General features: G+C 28.8%; 1 long non-coding RNA gene across 1 annotated transcript; it reads right to left on the minus strand.

The window, feature by feature from the left end:
- Window positions 1–10,099: 10,099 nt before the first annotated feature.
- On the minus strand, window positions 10,100–18,768 carry LOC147816984 (uncharacterized). The gene is made up of 5 exons (XR_015428657.1): window positions 18,554–18,768; window positions 17,645–17,676; window positions 15,818–15,881; window positions 13,859–13,890; window positions 10,100–10,225 (listed from the first exon to the last, which is right to left on the minus strand). It is a non-coding gene; the product is annotated as an uncharacterized LOC147816984 (long non-coding RNA).
- Window positions 18,769–21,734: the final 2,966 nt, after the last annotated feature.

Raw genomic sequence — 21,734 nt, forward strand, 5'->3', positions numbered from 1 at the left:
TGCGATTCTTGGTTTAATAAATTCAAATTAGTAAATTTTTTCCACCACTATTTCGAAATAATTCGTAGGCTTAAATAATTCACTATTTTATGGTACTTCAGTCATGCTTTACCTTCTAAAAAACAAAAAAAAATTAGTCAAATATTTGCTAAATTTCTTTGTAGTTATTTACCGCTTTTTTACTTATTTTGGCATGTCCGGAGCAGTTGGCATCTCTGTATACGCACATGCGGAATAGCAAGTACAGTACACTCTCGATTATCCGGGCGCGGATTATCCGGTTTGCGGAGTATCCGTGCTCATTCCGGAGTCACACAAAAATATAAAGAGAAAGATTTTCAAGATTAAAAATATTTGATTCATGAAGTTATAACACTACCAAATTTTTGGAAGCAATATTCGTTATTGGATTGCAGTATATGGAATATCAGCAGCATGGTCAAAAGGTAAAATCGTCTACTTTATCACGATCTTGGAGAAAGATCATACCGCTTGATGAACAATCCTTTTCAGATGTTTAAGAAAAATATGATAACAGTATTCTCGAACAAGCAAAAGAAATCGAAGGTTTCGAAATTTTTGATGAAGAAAATTTAGAAGATTGGTTTCAAAGTGATGCACGTGAGCCTGGGTTCCAGTATTTGACTGAAGACATCATTATGTTGTTAATCAAATAGTGATGATAGTAACTGATGCAGAAGATGTAGTAAATGAGGGAAATACAATTTCTCATTCTGTTGCTCTGTGGAAACTTCATTAGATTATATGGGAGGATTTGATTACAGTGACATTACTGCTGTTCGTAAAATATGTGTATCGATATATGCCGAAGACGCATTACACATTTTTTAATAAGGAAAATCCCTAGTTTGATGTTATGCATGCAAATGTCAGTAATTTTTTGAACTGATATTGAATTTTTCTTTAATAAAAGGAGTTTTCGGATTATCCGTGTTTTTCGATTGTCCGTACGACCTGTCCCGGTGATTAACCCGGATAATCGGGAGTGCACTGTACTTCATCAAACATGTAAAATGATTGCAGATTTTATACGCTATGGATCGACGATAGGCCGAAATGGTTGAATGAATTGTGAAAGCGTTGAATGGAACAATGTGAAAAGCACACTTTTGCAAAATACGTGGTGAAAATGGACACGGTAAGGAAAAAAAAATCATTTTCGAAAAGGGAAAATGAAGCACTTTTTAGAAACACCCAACGAAAAAGGCACCTTTAAGGAAGGGCTCTTAAAAATCGAAAATAGGCACCTTTAAGCACTTTTTAAAAACTCTACGCACCATGTTATTTGATGAAAAAAGCTCTTGGTAAAATGTTTAAAAGCTCTTACATATTTTGCAAATCACCCGCAACAATTCTTGAAGGTTCCATCAAAACATTTTGTGCGCTTATGCCGGTTTCAGAGCGATTTATGACGGTTCAATATCATCCAATATGTATTATTGAATTATGATATGCCAGCAAACTTCCAACATTCCATGACGGAAAATGCTACTTTAATACTATGTTGGTTAACCATCAAGAAAGGTTCGATTTTCATGGACCAACAATCCACGATGATTCCAACTGTACATTTCCAGGATGGTTTAATGGAAATTTTTGTTGGTTCTCGGGCATAAACCATTAAAACTGTATTTTTTTTTTATGTTGGGCCATCATAAATCAGTCCGAATTTCTACATTGGGATGATGGTTACACAAGCTGAATACCATCAAAATTATAATTTTTGATAATGGAATTATTGATGGTTTGCATCAAGATTATGTTGGTCCATCAATGGATAACAAAACATTTTGACTTGGATATGTACAGTCCCTGGCGCACTCTAAGATTCTAAGCAAAATCTTAATTATCACGTGATATTATACAGTTTTATTCTTTTTAAGCGACTGAAATCGGCTTGCACTTGTTTACGTTCGCGTATCCTATTGGTTAAATTAAACGATATAAATTCGACCATTGGATAAATTAGACAATATAAATATAGAATACTTATTATATCACGTATTATATTAGTATATTCAGGGTGGCCACTCAAATCAGGTTATAAATTTCCCTGATTTTTCCAGCAAAAATCTTAAAAATTTCCAGGTCAGCGTGTTTTTTTTTCTTTTAAAGTGTAGGTGGGTACAAGAAAAGTTTCAATATTGTAAGGTATTTTGCTTAAAATGTTTTTTTTTTTACTATATCATCTTGAATAGATATGGAGGAAATGATATGTTTAGTTTGCAGAAAATAATGCTTTTAACGAAAAAAAAATTTTTTTTTAAGAGTTAAGTAGTTTTTGCACAAAATGTACCAAATACATGCAGAGTGACAAAAAGAGCCTTGAAAAAATACTGTTCAATATATTTTCATTAAGCAAAAGAAAAAAATTCAAGGCGATTATACATCTAAAATTTTGTATATTTATTTCAGGGTGGCCACTCGAAATTAAATTTCCAGGTTTTTGTTTCTTTTTTCTTATAAAGTATAGGATGTGTACAAGAAAAGTGTCTATATTATAAAATATTTTATTCAAAATGTAACTTATTTAACATATCATACTTGAAAAAAATAATTTATTTTGACAATTTTCAAGATTTTTTATTTATTTTTTAATGTTTTGGTACAAAATTTTGAATCAAACATCATATATTGACCAGCAAAGGAGCCTTTTTTGTTTAAAATTAAAATATGTTATAAGAGGTTAAAATGAAATAGAAAAAATTGCCATTAATGCAACAATTGTAACAATTTGTCGACAAACATTGCTGTTAGCGATTGTAAAAAAATGTGTGATTCGTTGGTTTGCTCAGAAAAAATAATTCACTGATTTCTTTGAATGGGAGTAGAAAAGCTTTCAGAAAAAGAGTGCGATATAAAATCTATTATCATAAAATTTAACCAACTAATTTTTGGAGAATTTTATAAAGTTAAAAATACAAAAACATTTTGTCAAAATCGAGAAAAAAAATAACCACCAAAGCATCGGAACAAACTTGAGCCATAAATGGATTCAGCCCAAAGACAGTATTTAAAAATAGAAGCTAATATCCTAAATCTTTTTCCACCTACACCAGAATCTTTCCTAAATTGCACAGTCCCATAGCGGTCAAAGGTTTCTGCATTCGTTTAGCAACAGTAGGAGAATTTTATGTGGCATTCTAGTTTAACAGCTGTAATGGAGCAAATTTTGATGCAAGCAAAGTATTGCTAAGTTGATGATATTTCAACTGTTTGGCGATACATTTCCGTTAAAAAAAAGTGGGTATAATGGATGAAAAAATTTAAATTAAGAAAATTAGCAAATAATTTAAATTAGTGAAATTAAAAAAATTATGAAAGAAAAATTTCCAGCTTTTCTTTAAAATTCCCTGATTTTTCCAGGTTTTTATCCAAATTTCCCTGATATTTCCAGGTTTTTTCCAGTATAAAAAAATTCCCTGATAATTCCAGGTTTTCCAGGTGGGTGGCCACCCTGTATTTACATTTATAGTTATATTTATTACATTTAGAGAAATTTTATAATGTGTTTTTATCTAAAGAGTGCTCTTGATAAAATTCGCTGGTATAATTTTCTTGAAATTAATATCTAAAATCAAATGCCTAGATAATGTTGCTTGTTTTGAATTAGCACTATTTTTTTATGAGATCAGTATTTGCAAACGCTAAATTTTCAAATTTCTTGTTGCATACTCTATAGAAAAAAACTAGGTAAAATTCTTTAAATTTTTTTCTTTTTTTTCTCATTTGAAATTAGAATATTTAAAGAATTCCAATCTAACCACATGGTTTCTTAGTTTAGATTAGTTAATTTTTCTGTTTTGTTTTTACAACTGGGCAATTCCATGATGTCGGACCTAAAATATGAACATAAATTTCTTTAAAAAAAAAAATATCTTATAAAACATAAGTTTATAATCATCAAATTTTTATACTAAATATTTAGTACATCATAATCTATAGAAAAACAATTTGCTTGATAAAAACTGATTATAAGTTCAAATTAAATGAACTAAATTGTTGGTGTCGGATGTAAATTGCAAGAAAGCAAAAAATTATTACTCATATACAAATTGTCCAAACTGTGTGAACTTGTTTGTAATTTAAATGTAAACTTGACAGAATTTTGAAGTCGACATTTGAATAAAAAATTATATGCAATTCTTAACTTGTAAAATACGATAAATGTTTTCCATTTAATATATATATATGTTTTTCGTTATATGTTTTTCATCTTGTAGAAGTTAGTTGAAAAATAGTTCATTTTAATTTTAACTGTGCAACATATAATAATAACAATGTAAACAAATAGAACTATATTTAAACAATATTTCCTTAAATTTAATAATCTTAAAAACCCTGGAATAAAAAAACTGCTGACAATTTTCTTTCTTTTTCTTAAAAAAAAATTTGGGAAAAAATGGCAAAAAGTTTCGTTATTTTTATATACAATGAAAAAAATAGTTTGAAAAAATGTCACTGTATATTAAGGAACGAACAAAACAAGAAAAAAAAATTATTTCATTAGACTATAACAATTTTATCTGGGGGAAAAATTGCACAGGAAAAATTATAATTTAATAGCTTTATTGCCTTAATAAAATTAAATAATCGTTTTGAAGAGTTCATACAATCTTATGTTTGATGTTTTAAAGCAGATATTGACCAATATACATTTTACTTGTATTTAGAGGCATAGTTAATGGTAAACAAGAAAGAGCATATGTTCCCCGATTGTAGAACTAAAGATGTGTCAAATTTAATATAAAATTTTATATGAATTCTACAATAAATGTTTCTATAGTTCAAGTTTTGTTTTTCTTCTTTCTAATAAAAACATATAAAATTTTTTTATATTCTAAGTTTATGCATTATTTAACATTTTTAGTGAGCTTTTTTGGGTAAAAGGAGAAACAGTTTCGGAAATATTTCTGGAATATAAGAAACATTTACTATTTTTTGATATTGTAATTTATAAACAATACGAATTTTGAATCAAAAATCAAATATTTACCAACAAAACAGTAAAGTTAAATGTTAGCATCTATAGTTAGTTCGTAAAAGAGCCGTTCTTTCAATAAAATATATTTTGGAAGGTTAGAATGAAATCCAGAAAATTAGCACCAATGCAACAATTGTAAACGATTTTGCTGTTAATTATGTTATGATCAATTATTATGTTATGTATTAATTATGTTATTCAAGAAAATGAAAGATTATTTGGTTTTGAGAAAAAAACAATTCATTGGATGAGAACACAAAAGCTTTCAGAAAAAGAGTGCAAGATAAAATCTATTATTAAACTATAACCAATTATTTTTTGAATAATTTTAAAAAGTTGAAAACGATAAAAAAAATTTAATCATTTTCTTACAGAAAAAAATATCCCCCAAAGCATTGGAAGAAACTTGAACAATAAATAAATTCAGCACATGGACTAGAAGATTAAAAAAAAAAAAAATCTACTTTTATAAACATAAGCAAATATCCTATAACCCCTTCTTCCACCCCCACCACTTTACTTAATTAAATAGTACCATAATCTCCAAAGAGGTTTCTCCATTCATTTAGTAACTATAGCAGAATTTCATGTGGCATTCTAATTTAGCAGGGTAATAATGGAGAGAATTTTAATACAAGCAAAGTATTGTCAAGTTGATGATATTTCAACTGCTTGATGATAAATTTACGACTAAATAAAAGTAGATATAACGTATGGTAAAATAATTTAAATTAAGGGAAAAATTTCAGCTTTTCTTTGAAATTCCCTAATTTTTCCAGCTTTTTATCCAAATTTTCCTGACTTTTCCAGGTTTTTTCAAGTGTAAAATAATTCCCTGATAATTCCAAGTTTTCCTGGTGGGTGGCCACCCTGATATTACAATAGTTACAGGGTGGCCACTCAAATCAGATTTCAAATTTCCCTGATTTTTCCAGGTTTTCCAGATAAAAATCTTAAAATTTCCAGGTCTGTGTTTCTTTTTTTCTTATAAAGTGTAATATGTGTACAAGAAAAGTGTCTATATTATAAACTATTTTATTCAAAATGTTATTTTTTTTAACATATCATCCTGAAAAGAAAAATTTATTTTGAAAATTTGGCAAGATTTTTTATTTATTTCTTAATGTTTTGGTACAACATTAATTTTTAAGAAATTAAGACACGTGGAGAAAATATGTTGTGGAATTTTTTTAATGTGTTACTTTAAGTAGTTTTTCTTCCAAGTGTACCTAGCAAATGACAAAAACAGAATGACCAATAAGACCTTGGATAAGTCTTGTTTAATATATGTATAATAATTAAGCAAAAAGGAAAACTGTTTCAGGTGATTATATAAAACATTTTTATAATTACAGTGGCTCCCAAAAGTGTTTGTCCACTTATAACTTTTATTGAAATAGGAAATAAAAATTCAGTAATTAAAATGAATATGTCAGATAATAAGATATTAATCAAATATTAGCAAAACTGCATGGTATTTTAAAATCAAAGCAGAAGTTTCTTTTAAAGATATCAATAATCTAATAGTAACCAAAATTTTACCCCACGAAAGTCATCATACACTTAAATGTTTTACGATTTCAGAATTAAAATTATCGTCTATTGTTTTAATTTGTTCCTTTAATTATTTTTCATTTAAATTTTTATACATTTATTTGCACCTTAGTATCAAGCTTATGATAGCAAAATTATATTTTAATTTTTGCTTCACCGTAATATTTTATTTTATCATTTAAAAATAGCTCATGGCCATAACAAAACAATAGGTTTAATTTGAAAGTTGATTATTTGTCATCATAAGAGGTAAATCAGTAATGAATATTGTTAAATTAGTTTAATGTGTCTTATTGCACTGTGCAAAGAAGGACTTCATATCAGAGATTAAAATTATAAAATTTGTGGAAAAATTCATAAATTCACAAATGAGTGTTGTAAAAGTTTTTGTAACATTTAATAAAAAATATTCTGTTCGAATTTCACCCGACAAAAAAAACTAGTTAATTTATTTATAAACTTATAAAAGCTATTGTAGATGTGAAAGGAAACTCTACTAAATACTACTAATTAGAAAAATTAGAATTTTTACTAATAGGCAGAGATTTTTCTTAAAGTGTATGATGGATTTTATGCGGTAAAGTTTTTGCTACTTTTTGATGATTGATTTCTTAAAAATTAACTTTTGCTTTCTTTTTAAAATATTCCATGCAGTTTTGCTAACAATAGAATAAATTTTTTATTATTAAATAGCCATTCTGAAATATTCATTTTAATTAATGAATTTTTATTTCCCATTCCATTGAAAGTCATAAGTGTACCAACACTTTTATGAGTCACTGTATTTACATTCCAATATAAAACTATACTGTATATTGCATTATATCTTCACGGTGCTTTTTATAAAATTCATTGATCATATTTTCTTTATATCTCAAGTCAAATTTTTAAATGTTTTTTCGAATAAGCATTATTATTTTAAGAGATTCAGTATACAAAAATTAAATGTCACAAATTTAAAATTGTCTAATTTTTTGTTGTATACTCTATAGAAAATAAAAGATGAAATTCTTTAAATTTTATACTTTTTTTTCTTATTTGAAGTTAAAATATTTAAAGAATTCCAATCTAAATACATAGTTTTATAGTTTAGTATAGTTAATTGTTTTTGTTTTAACAACTAGAGTACAGTGCAGAACTAAAACACTAAGTTTCGTTTTCCTTCTTCGTACTAAACACATGAATAAAAAAAATATTTTATGTTTAAAATTTATTTTATCATTTAATATGTTTCCTACACATTCTTTAGTCTTTGTCAGCTTTTTAGGGTAAAAGGAGGAATAGTTTCGGAAATATCATCTCTGGAAAGCAAGCAACATTTACGAACTTTCGATATAGTGATAATTATGCAATTGAAATTTTAAATCAAAAATCATATATTGACCAACAAAACAGTAAAATTAAATATTAATATATAGCTAGTTCTTTAAAAAAAAACTTTTTTTAAAATTAAAATATGTTATAAAAGGTTAAAATGAAATAGAAAAAATTAGTATTAATGCAACAATTTGTCGACCAACATTGCTGTTAGCGATTGTTAAAAAAATGTGCGATTGGTTGGCTTGCCGAGAAAAAAAATTCACAGATTTCTTTGAATAGGAGTACAAAAGCTTTCAGAAAAAGATTGCAATAGAAAATTTATTATTATTAAATTACAACAAATTAATTTTTTGAGAATTTCATAAGTCAAAAAGCATTCGTTTAGCAAACGTGGGAGATATTTATGTGGCATTCTAGTTTAACAGAGCTGTAATGGAGCAAATTTTGATGCAGACAAAGTATTGTTAAGTTAATGATATTTCAACTGTTTAGCGATACATTTCCGTCTAAAAAAAGTGGGTAAAATGGATGAAATAAATTAAATTAAGAAAATTAGTAAATAATTTAAATTAGTGAAATTAAAGCAATTATTGAAGCAAAGATTTCCAGCTTTTCTCTAAAATTCCCTGATTTTTTCAGGTTTTAATCCAAATTTCAATGATTTTTCCAGGTTTTTTCCAGTATAAAAAAATTCCCTGACAATTCCAGGTTTTTAAGGTTTCCCAGGTGGGTGGTCACCCTGAGTTAAACATAATTATTAAACGCATTGTAGTTTTTTAGTAATTGCGTGTTTTGCACGTTGTTGTATGCAAATACTTTTAAGCATACATGTAATGGGTTTTTATTCAGGTTTTTTAATAGACTTCCTATTTGTATTTATTTTAAACGCATTGCATTACAAATGTTAACCAATTAATACACGAACGTAAACAAGTGCAAACCGCGTAAATACAATAAAGCTGTATCACCTGATAATTAATTAAGAATTTACATAGAATCTTAAAGTGCTTCTGATAATTAGGCTGTATATTATTTCTAGGGGTCTGTAAAGACATTTTGTGAAAGGTCCTGTTTTTGTAAAATTGTGAATAAATGACTCGTAATTTGTGAATATAAAATAAACGTTAAGTCACATTCTTTCAACCAGGATCCGGTTTTTATTAATTTGTACAAATAGGGTCCTGTTATTCCAAAAAACTTTTTCAAAGAGTTTTTAGATTGTAAATAGATACAAGATTATACTCAACACAGTAAAATTAAAATATAAAAAAAAAATTTAAAAATAAACAGCAATTGTTGCTGTTTATTTTTGAAATATTTGGTATTTAGCAGGGGTCTGTTTAGAAGAAATTTGGGTCCGTTAACGGACCCTTCACAAAATATCTTTTCATAAAAACGGACCCTTCACAAAATATTTTAACTTAAAAACGGACCCTTCACAAAATGATTTTTCTTTTAATCGGACCCTTCACAAATTTGTTTATCTTCATTATTATTTTGTTAATCGAATAAACCCTTTCCAGGGCAGAAAACAAGAAAGACGGATGTAAACGAATTAAGTTTTGTCTTCGGCAGACGATTCTTCCATTATTCATCCGAAATGAATATTCTGCGTTCAGCAGTATAGGCTAAATACCAAATATTTGTATGTTGCATCTCTAATTTAGAAGGAGCAATTGTTGATTATTTTTTAAAATTTTATTTTTTTAATTACAATTTTACTGTGTTGAGCATAATCTTGTATGTCTATACAATTTAAAAACTCCTTGAAAATTTTTTTTTTTTTGCAATAACGGACCCTATTTGCACACATTCACAAAAGCTGACCCTGGTTGAAAGAATGTGAGTAAATTTTTTCACAATTTCACGAAAAACGGACCTTTCACAAAATGTCTGGACAGACCCCTGTTTAGCCTATACTGCTGAACGCAGAATATTCATTTCGGACGAATAACAGAAGAAGTGTCTGACGAAGACAAAACATTATTCGTTTACGTCGTCTTTCTATTCTACCCCGGGAAGGGTTTATTTGATTAACAAGTAATAATGAAGATAAACAAATTTGTGAAGGGTCCGATTAAAAGAAAAATCATTTTGGGAAGAGTCCGTTTTAAGTTAAAATATTATGTGAAGGGTCCGTTTTTATGAAAATATATTTTGTGAAGGGTCCGTTAACGGATAAAAATTTCTTCTGAACAGACCCCTGATATCTAAAAATTTTAATCCTTACAAATGAAAAGGACTCAAAGAATCGAAACAGAAAATATAAAAAGTGAGCTCACCTCGTCGGAATCGTCGGAGGGCGCATGCTGACGTTTCCTGGAACGGAGCTTAGGTGCTGGAATCCTTAAAAGACAAAAAATATTTGTGTAAAAATTGTGCATGCCTAAACAGTTTAATGGGTGACAATACCCATGAAGTTACAAAAGAACTGACAATTTTTAACAAATTAAACATTGCACACAGATTAGTCTAGGGAAACCTGTTAAAATAAGTGAACATCTTCAGACCAAAGATACTCAAGGTCAATTAAAACTCTTAGTCAGGGTGCGTAGCCAGATTTTAAACAAAATATAAGCACCTTCAGGGTGGCCACTCAAATCAAATTTCCCTGATTTTTCCAGGTTTTCCAGATAAAAACTTTAAAATTTCCAGGTTTTTGTTTCTTTTTTCTTATTAAGTGTAGGATGACACAAGAAAAGTGTCTACATTATAAAATATTTTATTCAAAATGCTATTTTTTTTTAACATATCATCTTGAAAGAAATTATTTATTTTGACAATTTGGGAAGATTTTTTATTTATTTTTTAATGCTTCGGTACAAAATTTTGAATCAAAATTCATATATTGACCAACAAAAGAGTAAAATTAAATATTAATATATAGTTAGTTCTTAAAAAAACCTTTCTTTTAAAATTAAAATATGTTATAAAAGGTTAAAATGAAATAGAAAAAATTAGCATTAATGCAACAATTTGTCGACAAACATTGATGTTAGCGATTGTAAAAAAATGCGATTGGTTGGTTTGCTGAGAAAAAATAATTCACAGATTTCTTTGAATGGGAATACAAAAGCTTTCAGAAAAAGAGTGCAATATAAAATCTATTATTATCAAATTATAACCAACTAATTTTTGGAAAATTTTACAGAGATAAAAATACAAAAACATTTTGTCAAAATGGAAAAAAATTACCACGAAAGCATCAGAACAAATTTGAGCCATAAATAGATTCAGCCCAAGGACAGAATTTAAAAACAGAAGCTAATATCCTTATCCCTTCTTCCACCTCCACCACAATCTTTCCTAAATTGCACAGTCCCATAGCGGTCAAAGGTTTCTACATTCGTTTAGCAACCGTGGGAGAATTTTATGTGGCATTCTAGTTTAAGAGAGCTGTAATGGTGCAAATTTTGATGCAAGCAAAGTATCGCCAAGTTGATGATATTTGTACTGCTCGGAGATACATTACCGTCTGAAGAAAGTGGGTAGAATGGATGAAATAATTTAAATTAAGAAAATTAGTTAACAATTTAAATTAGTGAAATTAAAAAAATTATCAAAGAAAAAATTTCCAGCTTTTCTTTAAAATTCCCTGATTTTTCCAGGTTTTTATCCAAATTTCCCTGATTTTTCCAGGTTTTTTCCAGTATAAAAAAATTCTCTGATAATTCTAGGTTTTTCAGGTGGGTGGTCACCCTGACGTTTTTAAGCACTCAAAAAATACTTTAAATCACTTCCCAAGCAAAAATCATAATTAGATCTGTGCAGTAATAATTTTTTCTTTTCTTCTACGTTTAAATTTCTTAATTTATAAACATAAAATCAATGAAATTCAAAAATTTTGCATAATCATGATAAAAACAACTAGTTTTTGATAATTAATGCAGAGAAAATTGTGAAAATCACGCATTATTTTTGATTTTTGTAATTTAGAACGACAATCGAAGCGCAAAGAAAAAAAATCTCTTTTTAATAGATAAAAAATCAAGCACTTCTTACAAACCCACAATAATACCCATGAAGTTACAAAGCTGCTGTCAATTTTTAATCAGAGTGCATAGCCAGATTTTTAAACAAAATATAAGCACCTTTTTAAGCCAGGGGTCTGTTTAGAAGAAATTTGGGTCCGTTAACTGACCCTTCACAAAATATCTTTTCATAAAAACGGACCCTTCACAAAATATTTTATCTTTTAATCGGATCCTTCACAAATTTGTTTATCTTCCTTATTGTTTTGTTAATCGAATAAACCCTTCCCTGGTAGGGGTGAGGGAATAAAGGCAGATATAAAGGAACTAAATTTTGTCTTCGGCATTCAGCAGTAAATTCTCCGTTCAGCAGTATAGGCTAAATACCAAATATTTGTATGTTGAGTCGCTAATTTAGTAGTTGCATTTGCTGTTTATTTTTTAAAATTTAATTTTTTTAATTATAACTTTACAGTGTTGAGCATAATCTTGTATGTCTTTACAATTTAAAAACTCCTTGAAAAAGTTTTTTTGCAATAACGGACCCTTTTTTCACAAATTCACAAAAGCGGACCCTGGTTGAACGAATGTGACTTAACGTTTATTTTATATTCACAAATTACGAGTAATTTTTTCACAATTTTACCAAACACGGACCTTTCACAAAATGTCTGGACAGACCCCTGTAAGCACTCAAAAAATATTTTATATCACTTTCCAAAAAATAATCATAATAATAATAATTAGGATCTGTGCAGTAATAAAAAATTTTTCTATCACTTAAAGTTCTTAATTTATTAACATAAAATCAATAAAATTCAAAAACTTTGCATAATCATGATAAAAATAACTAGTTTCTGATAATTATGGCAGAGAAAATTGTGAAAATCATGCCTTTTTTTTTGTAATTTAGAACGACAATCAACGGGACAAAGAAAAAGAACCTCTTAAAAAAAAAATAGAAAATCAAGCACTTTTTAAAAAAGCTAGGCACTCTGTTTTTATATTTTGTGATGAGGGTCGTAATAAATTTAAAAGCTAAATGAGAGAAGGTTCTTGAGTCGCATTTTAAAACATATTAAACTGAAATTTCCTTTTTTTTTTTAATGTTTCTTGGAATTTTTTCCTTCTGAAATGACAAAACTTAAGATGAAATTAAATATAGGAATATGTACAAGGAATACGTAAAAATTAAAATTTATTATTTAAACCTGCGCGGAATTTTTTCATTTTTTTTAAATGAAACTTTAAACCATATTTTGTGAGGATAGACAAAAGTTTCAGTTCAATGGGTATAACAGGGTCAGTAGCCAAATTTTTCAACAAAACATAAGCACCTTTTAAGTACATTTTAATCACTCAAAAAATATTTTTTAGCTCCTTAAAAAATATTGTAATAATAATTATACGCACTAATAATTATTTTTCCTTTATATTGTTGAAAGTTCTTCATAAAAATAAAATTACACAATGATGTAAAGCATTTTTTATTCAAAATTATAAATAATTAACTTAACAATTATTTAAGAAGATTATCGTTCTTGCAAATGCAGCAAAGAATTCTTCCCACCGAATCCAGCTCAGTATTCGAACCCGCAAGTATTTCATAAAAAATTGACGCTTTCATACGCTACGGACCGACTATAGGCCAAAATGGATTGTGGTTGAATGAATTATGAAAACGTTGAATCGAACAATGTGAAAACCACTCTTTTTGCGTAATTAGAGGCAAAAATTGATACGTACGGTAAAGAAAATCTCATTTTGGAAAAGGGAAAATTAAGCACTTTTCTAACACAACCCATGAGAAAAAGCTTCTTTAAAGTCTTTTAAAAAACGAAAATAAGCACCGTCAAGCACTTTTTAAAAATGCTACGCACCCTGGTTAGCTAGTTATTTAGTAATTAATATTTAAAATTGCTCGATTAGACACACACCCTATAACGAGTGAAAATAAACCTTATTTTGCTATCTGGGATAGTTATAAGTCAAGAAAAAGTCAACTTACGAGCCTATGCTATGGCCAGCTGAGCCTGCCTCCTGAAATCATAAAAAAAGTAAATAAATGCACGTGTCATAAAAGAATATTTTATAATCAAACAGTGACTTTTAAAAAACTTAGCACTAAACATGCCTGTTTCTGCCATAGCCGGTCAAATGAACGGACTTTATGTTTCTTGATCGAATGCATGAAATATGGTTGTCAGGAAGGAAATAAACTAAAAATATTTAAAAATTTTCATGTATTACAAACACAAAGAATGAGAATTTTTAAGTCATTGCTCAACGCATTTTTAACATTTACAGGATGTTTTCACTGTACAGGATGTTTTCCGCAAACATATTTATTCTAATTATTATTATTTCTATAGTTTTTATATTTATAAGAATTAAAATTCTCATAATTAATATTATTTCCTCAAAGAACTTGTGCTGTCTTGATTGCTTCGACATTTTTCCGAATAAAAACTAGCAGTTAGTTAGAAATGAAGTTATCAAAATAAAATATAAGCAAAACATTTAGTTTTTGTCACTTTTTCTGACACAAAAATGCTAATCTGAAATTGTGGGTATTTTCTCGAAATTTGAATTCACGGTTATTGAACTAACTCACTACGCAACAGTTTTTTTGCAGAAATGTTCCACTCATCGAATGCAACAGGCATGACATCGTCATTTCTGATAACCTTATAAAGCAATAAATTGTTCTCCCGGTCAAGTGACCGGCTGTGGTAGAATACAACAAGTATTATTCGAAACAAACAAAATACAAAAAGAAATAATATTAATGGAATATTAACTGTATATAATTGTTAGAAAAAGTCATGAAGTCAAATGTGCAAAAACGATAAGATGATAAGCGCATTTTCGATGCAAAAGTTCTTAAATAGTCATTTTACCGGTTACGATAGTGTTAAGACGTCATATGTTATGGAGCAATATACGTCGATTGCCAGTAGATTTGAAAATATCTATTAATAGCTAAACACTCAGCATCAGTCAATTTTTCCCGCCCATTTACCAATAATACACAAATGTCTTTCGAGTGTCTCTTGTGAAGGTTCGTTTTTAAGTTAAAATATTTTGTGAAGGGCCCCGTTAACGGACCCAAATTTATTCTAAACAGACCCCTGATTATATTAACATTAATTGAAATGATAGGTATAACCATAACTGTTATACTCTGCATCTTTATATTTATTGACTTTAAACTTAAAAAACAAAGTAAAGAAAGAGAATAAAGAAAGAGTTGAAGCAATAAAATAGGTAAAAAAAAAAAAAATACGAAAGCAAATAACTAAATATGATCAGTTATTTACACCTGCTTTATTTCTTCGTTAAAGTAAGTTCAATATAAAAAGCCTAAACTAGAATTTTAAATTGATAAAATAAAAAAATAATAAACAGACGAAAAAATTCTGAAATCAGGGAAGTTTAAAAGATTATTAGCTCTAGAAATGAAATTCTTTCTTTCGTTGTTTGAAAGAACACGACAATTTTTAAAGAACAGGATTAAAACATTTTATATTTTAATAAAATATGACTATGAATATTGAAACAATACTATTGTATAATACAATACTATTGTAACTAAAATATTGTTACAAATTCATATATTCAGAACATCGGAACACTTTGAAATAGAGAACGGGGGAGGGGGGCTGGGTAAATTCCATTTTAAAAATAAGATTTTTCGGCAACCTAAATCCATTACTTTCCATGATTTTATTTTTAAAAAATAGTTAAAATCATGACGAATTTTGTTCAATACCGAAATCCATGACATTCCAGGTGCGCGGATTTAATGCATATATGTTATTAAAAGTACCTTACAGAAAGGTATTAGCGCTAGAGAGTTTAGTTGCAGATATCTTGGAAAATTTCTGCCACAGGATTTTAAGATAAATCTGCAAAAAAACAGAAAATAGTAAAAGTGACAGATTATAATTCAGAAAAATAAACTCACCTCTTCCGATTCATCATTAGATGAGGATGGTTGCCTCATCCTCGAGGGTCCAGCTGCCAAATATCTTAAAAGACAAAAAATATTGATGTAAAAATTGTGCCTGGAAATCAGGGCGTAGTTTAAAGGGTGACAAATACCCATGAAGTAAGAAAGCGACTGTCAAATTTTTAATCAGGGTGCGGAGCCAGATTTTTCAACAAAAAATAAGCACCTTTTTAAGCACCTAAAAAATATTTTTAATCACTTTCCAAAAAAAATAAATAAATAAATAAATAAAATATTAGGATCTGCGTAGTAACAAATTTTTTCTTTCTATCGTTTAAAGTTGTTAATTTATCAACATAAAATCAATAAAATTCAAAAACTTTGCATAATCATGATAAAAAAAAACTAGTTAGTGATAATTATTAGAGAAAATTGTGAAAATCAAGCATTTTTTTGTAATTTAGAACGAAAATCGACGCCGCAAAGAAAAAAAAAACACTTTTTAAAAGATAGAAAACTTTTACAAACCCCGAATAAGAAAAGATCATTTTATAAAATAAAATATGAAAAGGTTATTACACTTTTTAAAAAAGGTTACGCACCCTGATTTTATAGCGTGATGATTAATTTAAAAGCTACATGAGAGAAGGTACTTCAGTGGCATTTTAAGGAATTCAGGAATATCAGGCAGAAACTTTTTTTCAAAATCATTGGGAGGGCGGGGATGCATAGCCAGATTGGCAAGACACTGTCCATGAGGTCGTGGGTTCGATACCCTCCGACCAGACTTCCCGACTGATGCACGTTAAATCCGTCGAGTCACTAAGACCTGCCTGTTCCCATAACAATTCATACCTCTAGTGGTATTGATCCAGGAGTTCCCTTGTCTTCTGGATTAGTTCAAAATTACAAGTTTACGAAGTTGAACATTACTAGTCGTAAACCCAAAATTAGGTCGGCTGTCGACTACGGATACATGGAAAAAAATGCCACTGGGAATTTTTTTCTTTTGAAATGACAAGACTTAACTTAAGATCAGTTGAAGTATGTGTGCAAGGCAGACGGAAAAAGAAACAAACTATCATTTGGTAATTAGATCGGGAACTGTGTCGCTTGTAGCAAAAAAATACCGTGTGTGCCGATCTGCAGCTCACTGAAGTACAGTCCCTGCCCAAATTACTAGACTCACTATAAGATTCTATGTAAACTCCTGATTGGCAGCTTTATTGTTTTTAGAGCTTTATTGTTTTTATGCCACAGTTTGAGCTTATTTTGAAATACTTTTAATATTAAACATAAACATAGTAACTAAATTTTTTGCATCCGTTAAGAAATTCGCTCAAAAATAGTTTTCTCTTTCTTCAGAAGGATTTTTTTTCCACCAAAAATATTCCTTTGGACCCAAAATAGCATCCAGAACAAATTTGGTATCAAAATTCCGGATTATCCTAAGATAATCTAATCCCTCGGAAATAAAACATTTTAATAATGTTCTTTTTGTTGTTTTATTTAGTTATTATTGTTTTATTGTCGAAAAAATTTGAGTATTTAGGAAGAAAAAAATTTTTTTTTTTAAATAAATTTACTCTCTCTGATTTTAAATGTGAAAGAACAAAATTTAAACACAATAGATTAAATAGTTTCTGACATAGGAAACTTCAAAAAAGAATGTTTTTAAATTTTCCTTCTTCAAACTAGTTCATAATTTAGCTTCAAATATGTTTTTATCGTTAAAAATTACACAGTTTAAAATGATACGAAATAAGAATTTTTTATATGAGATTATTTTTCTATTATCGTTGTGCTTTGTTTATAAAATACAACATACAAAATTTTACTTACTTAGGGCTTGGGCCAGCTGAACTCTCGGCCACCTGAAAGTATAAAAAAAAAGTAAATAAAAGCACACTTTTTAGAGAAATAAAAGAATGACATACATTTCAGAAAAATGAAGAAAAAAAATTGATTATTTAATTTTGTTCTTTATAGTACTATATAAGCTAGAAAATGTTTTTTTTATTGCAAAAATAAAATTTTAAGTACGATGCGTAGCCAAATCTTTCAACAAAAAATAAACACCTTTTCAAGGACTTTCTAAGCACTCAAAAAATATTTTTAACGCTATATACATTAACAAAATGCAAAATAACGTTTAAAAACTTTACATGATTATGACAAAATAAGTTTCTGAAAAAGATTTTTTTTTTCTCGATTATATTAGCCACCATAAAATGATTAAGAAATTATTCGGCTCAATTTCAGAGGTAATTTGTGAATAATTCACATTCTTTCGACCAGGGTCCTGCTTTTGCGAATTTGTTCAAATAGGGTCCTGTTATTGCAAAAAAAATTTTCAAGGAGGCTTTAAATTGTAAAGACATACAAGATTATATGCTCAACACTAGGATTATAATTTAAAAAAATCAAATTTTAAAAAATAAACAGCAATTGCTGCTACTAAATTAGAGATGCAACATACAAATATTTGGTATTTAGTCTATACTGCTGAAAGCAGAATATTAATTTCGGACGAATAATGGAAGAATCGTCTACATCTATCTTTCTTGTTTTCTGCCCTGCGAAGGGTTTATTCAATTAACAAAACAATAAAGAAGATAAACAAATTTGTGAAGGGTCCGATTAAAAGAAAAATAATTTTGTGAAGAAATTCTCCTAGACAGACCCCTGTGTATATATATATATATATATATATAATATCGACTATTTTAATAAAAACAAAACATGACTTACCCTCTTTCGGTTTCGTGAAACCACCTCACTGACCTAAAAGAAAAAACAATTTATATTTCATTCACTTAACATTTTTTAACAATTAAAATAATCATGCAAACTCATGGATGATCTCTTTTTAAGGATTTCTTTTTTAATTTTTTTATAACTATCATTTGTTTCATAATTTATTCTTTTATCTTTTATTCACTCGTTTTCAGGTCTTTAATGATGGAATTAACGGTAGTAGATAGATTTTACAATCGTTTCTAGATCATTGCAAACATAGAGTAATAATATTCATAAAACATTTTTATAAGTGTGAGCCATAACAGTTAGGAACGAGGGCCGGGATTGCCTGGTTTGTACGGCACTGTGACCCATGTCCAAGAGAGCAAGGGTTCGATAAACGTCTGACGAAGACTCCCCGTGTAGTATATGGTGACTGATGCACGTTAAATCTGTCGAGTCACAAAGTCCTCCATGTTCCCTTAACTAATTATACCTCTGAAGGTATTGCAACCCCGCTTTGGCGAAAAACGATACGATAAAGAAAAAAAAATCTCATTTAGTTTCGAAAAGTGAAATTCAAGTAATTTTTAAAAGTACCCAATAAGAAAAGCACATTTTAGCGCTTTTAAGATACTAAAATTGAAAATAAGCACCTTTAAGTGCTTGTTAAAAGCGCTACGCAGCCAGCTGATATCCTTATTATCATAGTAAATTTTTTCGATGCACAATGCTATAAAATGACCAGGACTAATGACAATAAAATGACGATGTATTTCATTTAATTTTCTTCAAAAAAAAAAAAATCAAGGATATTAAGCATATACAGTCAAACCCCGCTATAGTGAACTAAGGACCGAAATTTCGCTTCACTATAACCGGGAGTTCACTATATCCGTTCCGCAAAGAATTTTAATTAATGGTTCACAACTCCTTTTTATTATACACTATTTAAATAAATGACCAATAAAATGGAATACAAAAATGACTGAAAAATAAAAAGTAATAACAAGAAATGTGTTAACTTGCTTTTATTTTTTTATTACTCTTAGTCTTGTGCACCAAAAAAAAAAAAAATTAAATATTAGTAATCTTAAGCTGATTCAGGGAATGCCTGGGGTAGGACTTTGTTTAGGGATGGAAAATTGTGATAAAAGAAGCCAGGGGTCTGTCCAGATATTTTGTGAAAGGTCCGTTTTTCGCGAAATTGTGAAAAAAATTACTCACATTCTTTCAACCAGGGTCCGCTTTTATGAATTTGTGCAAATAGGGTCCGTTATTGCAAAAAAAAAAACTTTTTCAAGGAGTTTTTAAATTGTAAAGACATACAAGATTATGCTCAACACTGTAAAATTATAATTAAAAAAATTAAATTTTAAAAAATAAACAATTGCTGCTTCTAAATTAGAGATGCAACATACAAATATTTGGTATTTAGCCTATACTGGTGAACGCGGAATATTAATTTCGGACGAATAATGGAAGAATCGTCTGCCGAAGACAAAACTTAGTTCGTTTACATCCATCTTTCTTGTTTTCTGCCCTGGAAAAGGTTTATTCGATTAACAAAATAATAATTAAGATAAACAAATTTGTGAAGGGTCCGATTAAAAGAAAAATCATTTTGTGAAGGGTCCGTTTTTAAATTAAAATATTTTGTGAAGGGTCCGTTTTTAAGTTAAAATATTTTGTGAAGGGTCCGTTTTTATGAAAAGATATTTTGTGAAGGGTCCGTTAACGGACCCAAATTTCTTCTAAACAGACCCCTGGAAGCACACAGGAAAAAAATGCTCATCGCTACTAACCACTCTATGGATGGTTATAAAAAAGTATTTAATTTGAAATTCCACCAAAGTTAAAAATCACAACTGGCTGTTGACACCACTCATTGTTAATTGTTAACTCTGCAAAAAATAACCAATAGAAAAATACGTACTCGTACATTTTCATGGCTAGCTTTGTTTTTCAATAAAATTTTTTGAAATTTCCGTTTGTTGCAAGATATTGCGCGTATAAGAATTTACACCCCCGCTAAACTGTTCCCGTACCCCTGGGGGAACGCGTACCACATTTTGGGAGACACTGATCTAGAGAGTGTGTCAAAAATGTTTCATATAATAGTCATCAAAATGATAGCGCATGGAACTATTTCCATTTAGATGCGAAACTTTTGTTTCGAGAAACACAGCACAAGACACTCACAATAGACAAGTTTTTGTAATAAGAAAGCTCTAAATTTTTTCAAATCTTATGATTTTAATAATTAATATGCTTTTTTTATATCATTTAATTAATGTAAAATGTTCAAAATTAAAAAATCGATTTTTCGAGAGATTTTCTAGATTTTGGGAGTCCACTGTAGCTTAAAAAAAAATAATTATTTTTTCCAATGCCCACCTGTGTTAACATCCGTCAATTCAGGCATATACAAGGGCGATTTTGTTCGCCTTTCTTGCAGGGACAAAATATTATGTGGGCCAACGTCGCTCCCACAGTGAGGACAGATAGTACAGAGAATGAAAGTACATTCATGCCTTGTCTGGGATTCGAACCCAGAACCTTTCAGATGCACGGACAGTTCTCTGCCCCCTACACAGGCCAGTCGGCGTAGTTTTAAAGTATGAAATTATAATTTGATACAAATTGATTGTGGTAAAAAAAAACAACAACATACCTTTTTAGTCTGTTTAGCAATTGATCGGTGCATCATTGGCTGCGCTCAGTATGCGGGTGAATGACCACTTGGATGTTCGTGACTTTTTTTCTAAAAAATAAAAAAAATCAGGTTTTTGGTGATTTAAATTTTTTTTATATTTAAATCGGATTTTTTTGATTTTTATTCTAATACACAGTAGGAACTTTGATTTATGATTAAAAGAACTTTATAAATGTTTAATCAAAATTAAATTTATATTAAAACTATATTATAACACTATTTCAGAAGCTCTAACTACGTAAAACAATTTTTCATTATAATACATAGCTTTGAATGCATAGCAACCATTTTGAAACAAGTGCATGATTGAAATTTGAAGACTAGATGAAATAGAGAACCCTATTTTCGGCATATTAGGGTAACTTCTTTTTAAGATAACCTCATGCTTTAAAAATATACATTTTCCACCAATAAAATATAATGTAGATTTTAATTCCATGCTTTTTCAATCAACAGGGTGAATTTTAACTAACATTA

This window comes from Parasteatoda tepidariorum, chromosome 1 (assembly GCF_982258835.1).
Source record: "Parasteatoda tepidariorum strain Cologne lab strain chromosome 1, Ptep-v5.0, whole genome shotgun sequence".
In the NCBI taxonomy this organism is placed as follows: domain Eukaryota; kingdom Metazoa; phylum Arthropoda; class Arachnida; order Araneae; family Theridiidae; genus Parasteatoda; species Parasteatoda tepidariorum.